The sequence below is a fragment of the Balaenoptera borealis genome, assembly GCF_965194805.1.
Source record: "Balaenoptera borealis genome assembly, chromosome: 13".
Taxonomy (NCBI): domain Eukaryota; kingdom Metazoa; phylum Chordata; class Mammalia; order Artiodactyla; family Balaenopteridae; genus Balaenoptera; species Balaenoptera borealis.
The window spans coordinates 26,190,095-26,206,262 of NC_138870.1; the positions used below are offsets into that span (position 1 = coordinate 26,190,095).

The window sequence follows — 16,168 nt, forward strand, 5'->3', positions numbered from 1 at the left end:
AAAAAACAAAAATAAACAAACGGGAGCACATCAAACTAAAAAGCTTTTGCACAGTGAAGGAAACTATCAACAAAATGAAAAAAACAGCCTACCGAATAGGAGAAAATATTTGCAAATGATATATCCAACAAGGGACTGATATTCTAAAATTATACTAAAAACTCATACAACTCAACATCAAAAACATTAACAACTCAATTAAAAAATGGGCAGTGAACCTGAATATGTATTTTTCCAAATAAGACATACAGATGGTCAACAGACACTTAAAAAGAAGCTCAACATCACTAATCATCAGGGGAATGCAAATTAAAACCACACTGAGATATCACCTCACACCTGTTAAAATGGCTGTTATCAAAATGACATCAAATAGAAAGTGTGTTGGTGAGGATGAGAAAAACGAATCCTTGTGCATTGTTGGTGGGATTGTAAATTAGTGCAATCACTATAGAAAACAGTGCTTCCTCTAAAAAATTAAAAATAGAACTGGTATATGATCCAGCAATTGCACTTCTGGGTATTTATAGAAAGAAAACAAAAAACACTAATTTGAAAAGACATGTGCCCACCAATGTTCCTTGCAGCACTGTTTACAATAGCCAACATATGGAAGCAACCTAAGTGTTCATCAATAGATGAGTGAATAAATAAGATGTGGTATGTAATACATGCACAATGGAATACTGCTCAGCTGTAAAGAAAAAATCTTGCCATTTATGGCAACATGGATGAATCTACAGGATATTATGTTATGTGAAATAAGTCAGGCAGAGGAAGACAAATGCCGCACTTAAATTGGAATCTAAAAAAAACCAAAAACCCACAAACAAAACAAAATGAAAACAGACTCATAGATGCAGAGAACAAATATGGGATGGGTTGCCTGAAGCGAGGGGTTGGGGGTGGCTGAAATAGGTGTAAGGGATTAAGAGATACAAACCTCCAGTTATATAATTAATAATGATGGGGATGTCATATACAGCATAAGGAATATGGTCGATAATATTGTAATAACTTTGTATGGGGATCGATGGTTATTAGACATATGGTGGTGATTATCTCATAAAGTATGCAAATGTCAAATCAGTATGTAGTACACCTGATACTAACATAGTATTGTATGTCAACTGTATTCAAATTTTAAAAAGTGAGATATCTTTGTGGAGATATTTGTTGTTTTTAAGAGTAGGAATGTGGCAAATGAGAAATATTTTTAAACATTGCACAAAAGTTCACTTAATTTACCACCTTCAAATATATAGATCAATATATCTCCAAAAAATTAACACAGAATACCAATCTTTTTAAAAGACTCTAAAATAGGTCATATTATCAAATCAATTTTAAAAATGCATTTTACTATAGATACTCTTACCTTCCATTAGATACTCACAAAACATAAACCAGAGTAAAGGCCCATGAAGCCCTTCAGTAAAGAAGTTTGTTTAACTTTATTAAAGCTAGTGTTTCTGAAATTTATTTGATAAAAGAATCTTTACTTTGATTAACTTCCTTTAACAGTCCATAAAATGCTAGAACATACTTTGAAAAATGTTGACATAAACTATTCCAGGCAGAATGAGGTTATAAAGAAGTTTCCTCAGTATGAGATTCTATAACCTCTCAAGAAGTTGTCTAAGTGTCCAGCAAACAGAAATCTTTCTGTATCTGAGATAAATCCTTCATGCTACATTTTAAGCATTTCCTGCTGTTGTGTACTCAATGGATAAGAAAAACAGCTGGTCACCATTTTCTGTGTAAGAAATCATAATTCATTTAGAGACCTTTATTGGGACATCCATCTAACCTTCTTTGCCAAAACAGAAGGAATAAGTATTATGATTAAATTTTTCTTAGATACTCATCTTTCATAAGTGTTAAAACTATCTTTGTGGCTCTACTTGAAATCATCTGATTTTTCCTTTACCTTTATAAGTTAGAAAAACCATAAATTTATTTACCCTATCAAAATATGACCTGTTCTTTGTACCATGGTGCTTACAAATTACTGTGGAATTGAGTATCTTGTGTAGGAGTTGAGTTCAAAAGTCAGGAAATGAAGCAAAATTATATAAAGTCAAAATGACTCCTAAATCCTGTTAGAAAGTCTTGATGGTGGAGAGGGACATGCCATCTCTAAGAATGCCCCAAAGACATGGGTTGCTGTCCAGATCTGGGACAGATGACTGTACCAAATAAGGTAGTTGGCCTCTTCTCAGAGGCCATGTTGCATGAAAAATGCACGTCTTTAAACATTAGAATCCTGTTCACCACAGCAGATGCTCACACCATGAGGCATCACAGGAACGGAAACTGAAACTGACTGAGAGGACGAATCCATATCTCTCATCTCCTGCTCTCCCCTGGGACTGTGCTTAATGAGGGCAATACTGAGAAATTGTCCCCACACTATTGAAATTGTTATTTTTTTCTCTCTCTCTTTTTCTCCTTCTCTATTTTTGCTTCTGATTTTTAAAAATTGATGTAGTATAGTTGAATGTCTGTAAATGTACCTATAGTGCAAATAACTATATGTCAGAATGTGTTGATTACCATCGTAGTTAAATTTTTTAAAAATCTATTCAATATCTTCAAAGTACAGAAAAGAAGAATCATTATTTTTACTTAGTTTTATTTTGTTTCAATAAACATTCAACTGAAAATTGTTATATGGAAAGAGTGGGGGGTCTGTTGGGCAAAAAGATAAATGTGACCCAACCCTTGGTCTCAGACTTCATATTTGATGGACAAAAGCATAAAGACTAAAATCCAAATAGGACTGCATTAAGTATCATGATAGTATAGAAAGGGAAGAAGTTTATTCTGCTTAAGTCAGGGAAGAATGTTGCCCTTAGAAGTGATCTTTGAATCAGGCCTTATACAATGAGAAGGATTTTTCTAAATAGAGGAAGGTGTGTGTGTGTGTGTGTGTGTGTGTGTGTGTGTGTGTGTGTGTGTGTATGTTCATACGTGTAAATGCATATGTGTGTGGGGGGGTGGGGTGGGGAATTTATACCAATAGAGCAAGAGAAAAGACAAATAGACGTGATGTGAAAAGTCTGTGAAAGGAAGAGCCCACAATCTGGAACTTTGTTCCTCATGCTGTTGGAAGGTTGGACAAATAAGGGGAAGCAAGAAGAACTGAAACTGGAAAGGTGGCAGGGCCCAGGTTGTGAAGGGCCTTGAACACTCTGCTAAGGAATATAGACTTAATAGGGAACAAAGAGACCACGATAATTTCTTGGCAGGGGAGTGGTATGTTTAGATCATATCCATAGTAGGGTGAATGGAATGTAAGTAGGGAAAGCCAATCTCCTCAAGGCAGCTATTAGGTCTTATTCCATTTTTATTCACCACTGTTAGCAAAATATCTAATATTTTGTTTTGTATGTTACCACTGTGTGATGGTGACTGGAATTAGGGTTGTAGTGGTAGAGGCTGAAAGCATATCATTATACCAAAGAACATATCATTGTATTAAGCAAGTCAGATCTTCTCTTACACACCCAACCCCACTCAGAGTTCTCCAGTTAGAAGTATGTCACATGAATGTAAAATGCATAATAAAAATAACCTCAAACCTCAAGACACCCTGTGAGAATGTAATGAAAAACCAATACAAAATAAATTACTCATAAATAAAATTCAATGATATTCCTTCATGTTATGCAGAGAAACCACATTAGAAGACATAGGAAACAGAGAACTATAAAAAATAGATTTAATGACATTAATTCTGCCAATCAAAATTAGATTGGCTATTTTCCTGATTTATGTTACTATTTATTGCAAACCAACATGTTTAGTCCAGCTTAAATCTGTACAAGTCATAAAGGAAACCCTAGTGTGCTTTCAGACTGTGGTCCTCCTGGGGTATAACATTAACTATTCATAAAAGGAAATGGAATAATCAGCCTTCATAGTTTTAATTCCCTTTATCTCTACTGTACATACATTCCAATGGAGTGATTATTCTAATCATAATGGTCAATGACAAGTTAGTTCATTTAAAAATGTATTGCTAACAAAGGATACAATCCAAAACTAAATTCCTAAATCATTGTTTATATGTGATAATATAACTTCAAATTCAATCTTAGTGCATGCAGAATGGGAATAGTAGGAGGATATTATGGAAAGGCACAGAAAGGGCCAAATTCTATACAAAAATTCTCATTGTGATTCCCTTTAAGGGGCACAATCCTCAGAGATGCAACCTGAGCTTTTTGATAAATAAGAAATTAAGCTTGAGGTCTTAAATTTCTAATTCTATGAAAAAATAACACAAATTCAAAACAATCTGTATTTTCAATCTGTAATTATTCTAGAGAAAACCTAACATATCTTAGTTCTTCTACCCAATTCTGGACAATACCTTGTAAAATTCACATATCTACTCACTGGGTCTCCTACTTATGCTAACCCTCCAACTAGTTTGTGCGAAGTTTAAAATGAAGAGGAGGCTTGATCTGTATCTCTGTATAGTCCTGCACCTCTCTCACTTCATCTAGTGCCTCTCCACCCTGACTCACTCTACTGCAGCCCATCTCTTCCCTGTTGCTCCTGAATATGTCAGCCAGGCTTCTCCCTCAAGGCACTGGCACCTAATTTCCCTCTGCTGGAATGCTCTTCCCTCAAATATACAAGTGGCTCACTCCCACACTTCCTTCCTGTCCCAAGTGTCATCTTACTTGAGAGCTCCTTCTTGATGTCTACACAGCATTTATCAACTCTTCATTCTGATACACACATACAGTTTTGTTTAACTATTCGTTGAACTATTCCCCTCTACTATAATCTAAATCCACGAGGCCAGAACCTTTGTTTTGTTCACTGCTTTAATCCCAGCAACTGGTCAAGTTCCTAGCCTATATTAGACACTCAAAATATATTATACAAAGGAAGGAAAAAGAAGAAAAACTAGAAAAAGGGGCTGCCCTCCCTTTACTGGTAAAGGTGGATTTAGTATAATGGAGAATCAAAGAAATATTCTGTCTGATACTCTGGACTCTGTGTATGTGTTTTCTCAACCAATAAAAGATACTCTTTCTGGTAATGGACTTCCACGCTACCAAAATTTAAGAACATATTTAGAAATTATAAGATAAATTTAACCGAGTACTTACTGAATACAAGTGAGCATGTTACTGAAAACGCTTCTAGGTCAACAGAGTTGTGCTTATTTTGCTGACAATTTTGCATGTATTTCTTTCATTGTTCTTTTTTAACACAGAAGAATATCTATAAAACCAAAGCTTCTCGGGACTTCCCTGGTGGCGCAGTGGTTGAGAGTCTGCCTGCCAATGCAGGGGACGCGGGTTCGAGCCCTGGTCTGGGAAGATCCCACGTGCCGCGGAGCGGCTGGGCCCGTGAGCCACAATTGCTGAGCCTGCGCGTCTGGAGCCTGTGCTCCGCAACGGGAGAGGCCGCGATGGTGAGAGGTCCGCGTACCGCGATGAAGAGTGGCCCCCGCTTGCCGCAACTAGAGAAAGCCCTCGCACGGAAACGAAGACCCAACACAGCCATGAATAGATAAATAAATAATAAATAAATAAATAACTTTAAAAACAAACAAACAAACAAAAAAAAAAAAACCAAGGCTTCTATTTTCCTATAAGTTCACCCCTACTGGATAATAAACAATGTCATAATCCTTAAGATCACTGCCTTAATAACTAATCATTGCACATGAAAAATTGGATTGTTGGAAATAACAATTGCGGCAAGAAATAACCTGCCTCAAGAGGTTACTAAGCTGCAGAGACTTATTTTTAAGGCCTGATTCTCATCTCTCTTCCAGTGAATAAACAGACCAAAAAGGAGAGAGTTCAGGCCACAAAAACATGAGCTAGAAGCCAAACCTCTGTCTCCGATCTCTAAAGGAACAAAATGTAGAGAGTATAACTTGCCTCCAAGGATTGCCTGAGGCATTAGTTAATGTTTGCAAAGAATTGTCGGGATGAAAGCCACTGTAGAAGGGCTATATCTTACTATCTCAGTAATTGGAATGCTATTTTTTTCATGCTGCTTTAAAGAATCTTCTAAGAAGATTTCACCAAAAGAGAAGCCATAACAGCCTTCCAAAGGGAAAATTTCCATTCATTCATCACGGTAACAAAGACACTCTGGGGAGGGCCAGGGCTTGCTTTATGTGAGTCTACTGCCATCATGAAGGTCCATATTTAACACACCTGAACAAAATGACAGACTATGGGGACTCAGCACTCTCCTTAATTTGTTGGGAGAGAGTCAAGGAAACTACTTACTGCCATACCAATCCTATGCTCCACCACATTTGCTCCTGCAGGTTAATTACAATATAGCAGATGTACTAAGCCATGAGCTAAGGCCAGATGCTAGCAATTCATATCCATCCCCAATATTTCATGGTGCTATTGAGTTTTGGTTTCTGTAAAACTGTATTTTTTGAAGTGTTTCCCCTACCTCCAGCATCAGCATGATCTAGGAACTCATTGGAAATGTAAATCGTCAGTCCTCATGCCAGATCTACAAAATCCAAAATTTGGGGGTAGAGTTCAACAATCTGTGCTGTAACAAGCTCTCCAGTTGATTTTGATGCATTGCTTTATAAGTTCTGTTTAGTTTACACACACACAAAAAAAAGATCTGGCTGTCTGTCAATATCTAATTGAACAGAATAATTTGACTTACTATGAATTTATTAATTTATTTATCCAATGTATATTAAGCACCCATCATGTGCTAAGCATTGCTCTGGAGGCTGGAAATTCAACAGTGAACAAACAGACACAAACTTTGACCTCATGGAGCTTACATTCTAGTTGAAGTAGGCAGACAAATAAGCAAATTAAATCTTGACACATCTTATATCAAGTATTTCAGATGATCTGTTGTGGAAGACATAAAGCAATGAAAGGAAGATGGGGAGTTGATGAGAAGAAGCATGAATAATGTGGCCAGGGTATGCATTACTGAGTAGGTAAAAGGTGAACTTTGGGTCATATAACTAACTGGTATATGAGAATTTGTTAGAGGATGATGTTTTTACATCATCTTTAAAAGGCCCATTTATAAATTGATTTACAGAGGTATTAATGTCAGAGTTCCATTTAAGTAATTATGGTTTTTTAAGTACTTTACAAAAAGTCTCAGAAATACATGTTATGTTTTGTACTCAAATCTTAGTTCTAAATTTATCCTGACTTTTACTCTATTTGTATGTGTTTAACTATATTTTTTAGTACTTAAAACTATCTAATTCAACCATTATATTAAATCGATTGTTTAAAAATTTGATAATCACAGAAAAATAAAATTCATATGTATTAATTTTAAACTTTTGATCCAATTTTCCTAGGGTGGTAGAAACAGATGAAAGAATGTTGTAGTTAAGCTGACATTTTAACCCCGATAGAGTCTTTTAAAATATGAGTTACCTGGAGGGGGCAGTGGACACCCCAAAGCTGCAGCCAGGTGCTAAGAGATGGCACTTATGGGGCTCATCTCTGCCTGAGAATCAGGGGCTCCAGGCACTGGAAGAGCCGACCCTGATCCTGGGCTCCTCCCTTGAACAACCCTTAACTAGGAGCCACTTCAGTCCAAAGGCCAAGCTTCTCGTTTTCTGTTAATGATGAGTATTGGTAAAAACACTACATCCAAATCCATGGAGGCTGGAAGTTCAGCTGAAGGCAAGATGAAGATGAAAAGAAGCACCCCGCTTTCTTTACTCTTCTGGTGGTGTTCAGTGGAGGTGCCACATCCAGCGGTGAACATGACGATGAAGACACCGAGCTCATGGCAATATACACGACAGAAAATGGCATCACAGAAAAGAGCTGTCTCGCCAAGAGACCTTGGATAGCCCTGGCAGTCTAGACCCCCAGAAACTGGACATGATTTACACCATAGAAGACATTCCTTCCTGGCACCTGTGCATATTTCTTGGGTTGCAGCACTACCTGATGTGATTCAGCAGCACGATCGAGGTGCCCTTTGCACGCTCTGAATGGGACATATTCTAAGGACAAAAAAAAAAATACAGAGAAATCTTAAACTTAGTAGTCTTGTTAGTAGTGACATTGGTGTAATTCTGGAACTGTACTGTGTGATGTTATAGATTGAACAGATGAATGAGTATATTGATGTTGAAAATCAGGATTCTCAGTGTAGGAGAAGGGGAGATAAGAATATGGAAAGAAAGAAGGTAATTCAGTGGTATTGGATTGAACTGGTGCTATCATTATGACTCCATGATTCAAAAAAGAGTTGTATCTCTGTTCATTGACTAAATGCCATCCCAGTAATAGTGAGCCCACCCAATGCTCAGATCTTGGTTTCTAAATACCATTCTCCACTAAAATGAATCAGGGTTCCTTGGAGAAATGGTTGACTCCAGTGTTGGGGCTGAGAAAACTAGAAGTTGAGCCTGGAACATCTTGTGCCAGAAAGGAACCTCTTAAAGAATAAGGAAGAGGTGGTGGGAAGAGCTATGTCAAAAAGAATGGGAACCCCCTTGAACAGGCTGCTTTGGACAAGTTTGGGACAATTTAATTACTGAAAGAAATAGTTATGGAAGTGTATTATTAAACTGAATTTAAAAATGAAAAAAGTCACTTTTCACTAAAGATTAAAAGGAAACAAAATGTTTTGTAGTTAGCAGAGTAGGTTCAGTTTAGACCCAGACCCCTGGGGAAAGTGTTACTGAGTTGTTACGGACTGAATTGTGTCCCCTCATGTGTTGAAGTCCTAACACCCAGTGTGAATTTATTTGGGATGGGTCTTTAAGGAAGTATTTAGGGTTGAATCAGGTCATGAGGGTGAGGCCCTAATCCAATAGAGCTGATCTCCTTATAAAAAAAGGAAAGCAACACCAGAGACCTCTCTGCATGAAAAGCCATGTAAGGAAAAGCCCACAGGAAAAGCCATGTGACGGCAGAGTGAGAAGGCAGCTGTCTGCAAGCCAAGAAGAGAGGTCTCAACAGAAACCAACTCTCTCAGCATCTTGATCTTGGACTTCCAGATTCCAGAACTGTAAGAAAATAAACTTCTGTTGTTTAAGCCCCCCAGTCTGTGGTATTCTGTCATGGCAGCCCAAGCAGACTAATACATGAGTTTAATCATCTCCTTTTAAACTCAGAGTTAATTGCATATTGAGAAAATCTCCATGAAGACTGCCAAGCAACGTAGGCTTGCAAGGCCATTAAGATCACCTGAAGAAAGGTGACTAAATTCCGCATGTCCATTATGGTCTCTGCCAGAAAAATACTGACCACCTGTCAGTAATATCACAGGATAGTGGGAGAAAAAGTAGCCACTAGTGGAAGGCCAGGAGGTAGGAGTAAGATAAAGAATAACTGAAACACAACTCAGGATTACCTCCTTTGTATTAAATAATGCTTAATAAGATAAAGGTGGATAGGATTCATTAAATTGACTCATTTAAGGTGATCATTAGATTCATCATTTTTTGATACAAAATGATCAATGGCCAACTTAAGTGAAAAAAAGTGCTATAAGAGCATATGATGAGTTCCTGCCCTGGTCAGATAAGGCTTTCCTAAGAAAGAGACATTTCAGCTGAGCAGCCAAAAGACCATTCTAAGTACAGGTGAGCAAATTCTGTTCTGGGTGGAGTGCAGACAGCTCTGTGTGAGATGAGATTGAAGAGTCGGGCAGGGGCAGATCATGTGATGATCAGATTATTAAAGAAATGCAAGAGACAGAGCAAGATGTTAAATGAAGATATGGGAAAACAGTCCATATTGTGAGAAAATCTACAGGAATAAATGACCAGTTTCTCAAAAAAAAATGTATTGCAAGGAAAAAAAAGAAGAAGGGAAAACCTATAATTAAAAGGGATTTAAGTGACATATTGACCAAATATAATATGTAGACCTTGTTTAGATCCTGATTTGAATAAATATACTATAAAAACCATATGAGACAAAATGGAGAATTTGAGTTGGATATTTCCTGAAGGAAATTATTCTCAATTTTTAAAGATGTGGTAATGATATTAAAGGAATCATAATTTAGAGATCATGCTAAAATATTTACACATGAAATGACTTGAGCGTCTGGAATTTGCTTCAGAATAACTGACTGTAGGGAAAAGGAGAAAATAGGTTGGAGTTCAGATGAAACAAGATTGACCGTGAGTTGATGATTCTTGAAGCTGAGTATTAGCTACTTGGACATTTACTATGCTGTTCTCTTTTCTTTTGTGTATGTTTGAAATTATGCATAATAAAAATTTTCAAAAGGGAAAAAAAAAGAAAAACATTACAGGAAAAGGGCAATAGAGCTGCAAATGCACTAGCAAGAATCAGGACTATTTATCCAAACTCGTGTCTCTTTTCAATCTGTGAATACTGTGCTCAGAAAATTCAAGACACCACCTACAAATTCAATGCATTTGAAGTCAGATCAATGCTGCTTATAAAGTTTTTTCAATACTGTTTGAAATATTGACACAACATTGGGAAATTTTGCAAATTTAAGTGGAAAGAATCCATTTGGAATCACTCCAAAAGTGAATTACATTTTAGAAGGTCTATTTGAGCTAGCTGTAATCAGCAACTCGAGTATTTTTTTAACTCATTGACTATGAATTGCATTTCAAACTAATCATCTTGTTTATTTCTGCTAAAATTTCAGAAACTAAGTGATCAGCTTTAAAGGTCTGCCCTGCCAGGTCTCTTTTTCAAAGCAAAAGCAATTTTCTACCATAAATTCTGCTAATGGGAGGAAAGCCATTAAAATATCTTCCAACAAAATAGAATATACAGCAAAAATAAGCCTTGAATCAAGCTTAAACAGTTTAGTCATGCATTTTCATTGGTTAATCAGAAAGGAATAAAGAAATTCATAACAAGAACACATGAATGGGAAAGGGAAGATGACACAATGGGGCAACAGGCATCCATCAACTGGCACTTAATTAAATTGTGTGGCCCTTTAAATTCAAATTGTCATTTTAATCAAGAAAAAATTTTAAATTTCTAGAATGCATTAACTTCAAAAATATAATCAGAGCTCTGTTCTTTTTCCTTTGAGAAACCCTTTTCAGGGAAGAAATAACAGGAGCCCCAAATACTTCCTCAGCATGGGAATATGCTTGTGATAAGTATGTATAAAAATCAAAAAACAAAAGCAGCATGATTTGTCCTATATCAGAATGTTACTGCTCAAAGCCAAAAGATCCCTCTGATTCTTTCACTTAAAAACTCCTTGTTTCTATAAAGACACAGTAGGTTGGTCTGTTTCATAAAACTTGCCTTCTTGGGGAAAGACAGAAGTCTCGATATAGAACACCTTTAAGACAAGCATGTGGCCTATGCCCCCGCCCCAACCCCTTCTGTTCTACTTATCAGGTGTGGGAGATCTGACCTATCTGCCAAGGCTATCCTCGTATTTTTGCCCTCAACCCTCCTGAGACAGCACTGATGCTTCAAAGGGCCTCCAAGTCTTACCTAACACCAGCTACAATAGCTCTATGCAGGTATCACCTGCCCTCTACTCATGAACATCTCTACCTTCTCATTTCCTTGTCAATTATCTTCTCCAGGACCAATCAAAGAAAGTTATGCAGCACTTTCTCCTCAATAGAACCACAACTCCCACTTAAATTCAATAGATGTGCAGAACCTGCCGCCCATATGCTTATGCTTACACTCCAGTGGTAATAATCCTGTACACATACATACTCACACGGCATGATTGAATGGTTTGGTGTCACCAGCATCAAGTGTCAGCAAAGTTCAAGAAACGAGAGGTCAATGAAGAAGGGCAGAACATGAGAATATCTGTCAATTTTCCAGGCATAATTTAGTTGGAATGGTGGTACAGAGTCAGGTCCAGCAGGGACCACTGAATAAAAAAGCCTTCATATTATGCACAAAAGTGGCATTTTTCTGAGAATAGTAAAAATACAGTTCAGACTGTGGACCACACAGTAGCAATAATTATGAAATTATGTAGGAAAGGTTGCCATTTGTAGCAAGCTATACAGAGCCTTAAAATCCTGATGGCACAATAAAGCTCATTTTTGCACCTTTCTGTGGAGAAGATTTTGAAAAGCAGAGGAGAGCTCTGGCAAAATCAATGAGATAGAAAAATCGATCTGGTGTGAAATTTATTGATAGAGCACAAAATAATGAAGGTCTTGATGGGGGTAAGAGAGTGATAACACAGAAAAAGGAAGAGGATAAAAACTGCTTCAAAGAAACAAAACAAAACAAATCAAAACAAAACAAACCAGGATTCTGTCATTAACACACAGAAAAGGAAAGGGAGTTGTCAGAGATGGCCGTTTCTGGCTTAGGTGACTGGAAATTGGTAACGTATTGTCAGAACAGAGCCTGTGGGAAGGGGATTCAAGTTTATAGAATAGAGCAGGATGGGGGAGAAAATGTTCTCTTATTGGCAACCTGAGTTTGGAATTACAGAAATTATGGGAATATGGCAAGAAGCTTGCTGCTGAAGGGCGTTCGTTGTAGTGTGAATATTTGCTTCAGACAGCACAGTGGATGAGGCTAGATCTGCCCCAGTGCCCTAACTCTTGTATGTCTAGTCCAGTAGCTGGTGTGTGTTGAGTTAGAGAAGTTGTTTTCCTGATTATCTCAGGAGTCTGAGTCACTTCAAGAGCCAGAAGACATGGGTTCTGCTACTGACTAAAACTTCATCACCTCCAGGCTCTAAAACCTGTCAAATGTGGATAATCAAATTACAGCTTCAGTTGGGTAGGGGGTTCCCCTTTCTTGTGAACCATGAGGTTTTATTTCCATCCTCTTGTCACTGGGAGTGTCCCATTAGCTTCACTCTGTGTCTTTATGCTGGATGGCCTCACCTCCACCCATCTATCCATTTCCCATTCACTGACATTATCTCACATCATGCAGTGACCAATGACAGTTACCCTTTTTGCTCCCTTCTTATTTTGGAAGAAAAAATAAAAATGAAAGTAACACTTTATATATTTGGGAATTTTTATTCTAATAACCTTAATCAACTGGCATCCAAATGTTAAACTGGAGAAATAGGGGTGCTCAGATTACCTCCTAGTGACTTTGTAAGAGTCATATGGCAATATCGCAGCAACAATGTCACCTTGAGAAGGGGTGACAATCATAGATCAAGGTGATGTAGAGTCATGGCAAATTCCAGTAACCACTAAGCAGGCATCAAGAAAAAGGGCACAGACCATGGTGCTTGAAAAGCTCTGGGAGCAAATGATGAGTGTGCAACAAAGGAGGCTCATTTGAGGAAAATGATATAAAGCCAAGGTTGAACTGACTGGGAACAGGGCCAGACCTCAGGGTCACAGGACAGGCAATTCCCAGTCAATTGATAAGATAGAGGATAGTGCTCCTCAGTGACTTGTCCCCCTAACAGGACACAGAAGAGTCTCTTGAACCCATGGGAGGAGAGTAACAGGTCCAGACAAGAGGCGTAGCTCTCCCAGGGGGTTTTTCCAGGGTTTTGACCCAATAGGAGCACAATGCTTCTGCACCTAGGAGTAGAGAAAGCAAGACTGTTCAGAAAGAAACATGGTAGACATTCTGGCTGGCCTCCTACTGAGTTCAAGATCTTCTGGCTCGTGAAGCACAAAGACCCATTCAAGCTAGTTCAAGTACAGATAAGGTCGCTTTGAGAATTGAGGAATCTTGTAGGAGCCAAGGACAGGAAATAATAGTAACTCCAGGAGTCTTGGAAATCAGACTGGGCAGCCTCCCAGAGGCGAGGCAGCACCCTCTCTCCTTCATGCCACCATGCTTCACTTCCTCCCTCTGCTCATGGGCTTCACACTTTTCATAACTGAAGCTGAAGCATGGTCCTCTGGGCTTCCACCGACCTCGCCTCTTCTCTTGTCTTCACATACCTGTCACTTCGGTCTTCACAGCTCATTCACAGGTTTCAGATTCCTGAGAAAAGCACCTGATTAGCTCAATTCATCTGGAATCAAGTCTCACAGGTCGCTAAGCTCCACCTCCTCTAGATCTTTCAAGTTCCAACAAAGATGTCCCTTCCTCTGACCAACTTCCCTGTCACAGTCCCTTCCTTAGCCAGACTGGTTTTCCCACTGTGAGCTCCCACAGGCTCAGGGCTTACAAACTGCCCCATAACTGCCTGTTAATGTGCCTGTCTTCCCACTAAAACAGAAGCTCCAGGGTCTGGAACTATGTCTTTGTATAGTTATCTCCCCAGTGCCCAGCTTTTTAAATAAATAAACATGGACTAGATGGGTTTTGATAAATTAACTTGTATTAAAGAAAACCTACAAATCTAGAAATACTTTGTTTATACATTTTGTTCTTGCTGAGACTCCCTTATAAATCTCGACATTTCTATAAAAGCACCTGCTATCCTTCCAGTTGTTCAGGCATCTGGCAGAGGGCACACATTGAAAATCTGCTTCTTTCGTACAACCCCTTAGTGCCTAGTGACATCAACCAGTGAGGAATGAATGAGAATGCAGTTCCTTTTACAGGCTACAGAAATATCAACATATAAAGAAAGTTATACCAGATTCTTTTTTATTTCGCATTGAACAATAACATAGTTTAAATGGGAATTTTTCTTAACCTGGATAAATCTAAAGTGGACCTGAAATGCCATTAAGACTCTCTGAGTTTTCTAACATGACATTAATACAGTTATCTTATTAAAAGAGACAGAGTCATAGGGATTTTAAAAAAGTAAATCTCTACATCTAACACTGCTAACAATGAATTCTAAACCACATACCTGCAAAAAGCAAATGAGCCCTTCTGCAAAACATATACTTGGTTCATTTCTTACCTACAGTCTAGTTCTGCTCTATAAAGCTTTGTTTTATATATTGGTTTACTTTAAACCAATCATTCTCTCAGTTTCACTCAAGAAACATATACAGGTTGCGTAGTCTGCACCAGACACCAGTCTGTTTCCAAGACTTCCAGACAAGAATCTTTCTTATCTATTAATGAACACATTCATGAGCACATCAACAATGCCATAAGTGGGGACAATGCTGTCTGGTTTATGAAGCACCTTCGTATAAGAATCATGTGATACCAACAAAACCCCTTCAATCTTATGGTAGAAGAGACAGCCCAAAGAGGTTGTTGTGATTCTCTCAAGGTCACTACAAGTGCACAGCAGAGTCCCACGTGACACTGGGTTGTCTGGCTCCAAATCCGATTCTGTGCTGCCCCAGGTGGCCTCTCATTCCCACCTCTTTATTAATGTGGAGAATGGACAGGGAATATATTGTGTCAAATATTGCTTCTGTGGAAGCACCTGCCTGAGCCCCAGGCTCTTCAGCAGTGCAGCCCAGGTGAACTTGACCGTCCATGTGGCTAAATCAGGGCTGACATGAGCTTACAGTGAGTGTATGATCTCTTTGAACAGCATGGTCAATAGATGATTATACTGCTGAAAATTTTTGTTAGAGCATCACACAGCCAGAAATAAAACTGTAAATTAAAAGCTTTACAGAGTGTTCACTAGAGCCTGGCATTTTGTCATTATAAAAACTATTTTTGTCATTATGTTCCAATTTTTGAAGAAAAGGATTGTTCCCTTAACTTCCATTGGTTTCTCAGCAGCTAAAAATTTAATGGAAATATTAGTATGTAGGATTATGTCGTTTTCTCCGAGAAGTAAAAGGCCAATTGTTAGACTGAATCAGTATTTTCCAACTGCTGGAAGGCACATTTTATCAGCCATAACAACTCCCTCTTCAGACACCATCCCCAGAGACAACATAGGTTGCTCAGCTGTCCTCTTCACCCTACTTAATATTATTTCCTGTCATTCCTAGGTTTGAGATATTTTTTAAATTAAATACTTCACCCAACCATTTCGTCATTTGAGTTTTGAAAACCAAACTAGCAAACTAGATGATCTCTTCTAAACCCATGAAACTATTATTCTATGAATAAAGCATTAAGTATATGCTTTAAGTATATAAGCTATAAGTATATAAGCTATAAGTATAAGCATTAAGAATATTAAGTAGGAGTCACACCTCAGAGGATGTTGTTACACCTGTAGATCCCCAAAAAGTGATCCCTCCAGAAATCCCCGAAACACTTGAATGCTTTGTTAAATACACAGATTCCCAGGCTCAATCCCAGATACACTGAGTCAGAATTTCTGGCAGTGAAGCCTAGAATCTATGTTTTTAACATGCTTCCTTGGG

The 16,168-nt window shown here is 38.1% G+C and overlaps 1 pseudogene across 1 annotated transcript; it reads left to right on the top strand.

Moving 5' to 3' along the window:
• The first annotated feature begins 5,599 nt into the window (after positions 1 to 5,599).
• Positions 5,600 to 15,943, top strand: LOC309609335 (solute carrier family 23 member 2 pseudogene; annotated as a pseudogene). Its single transcript has one exon. The product of its transcript is annotated as a solute carrier family 23 member 2 pseudogene (transcript).
• Positions 15,944 to 16,168: the final 225 nt, after the last annotated feature.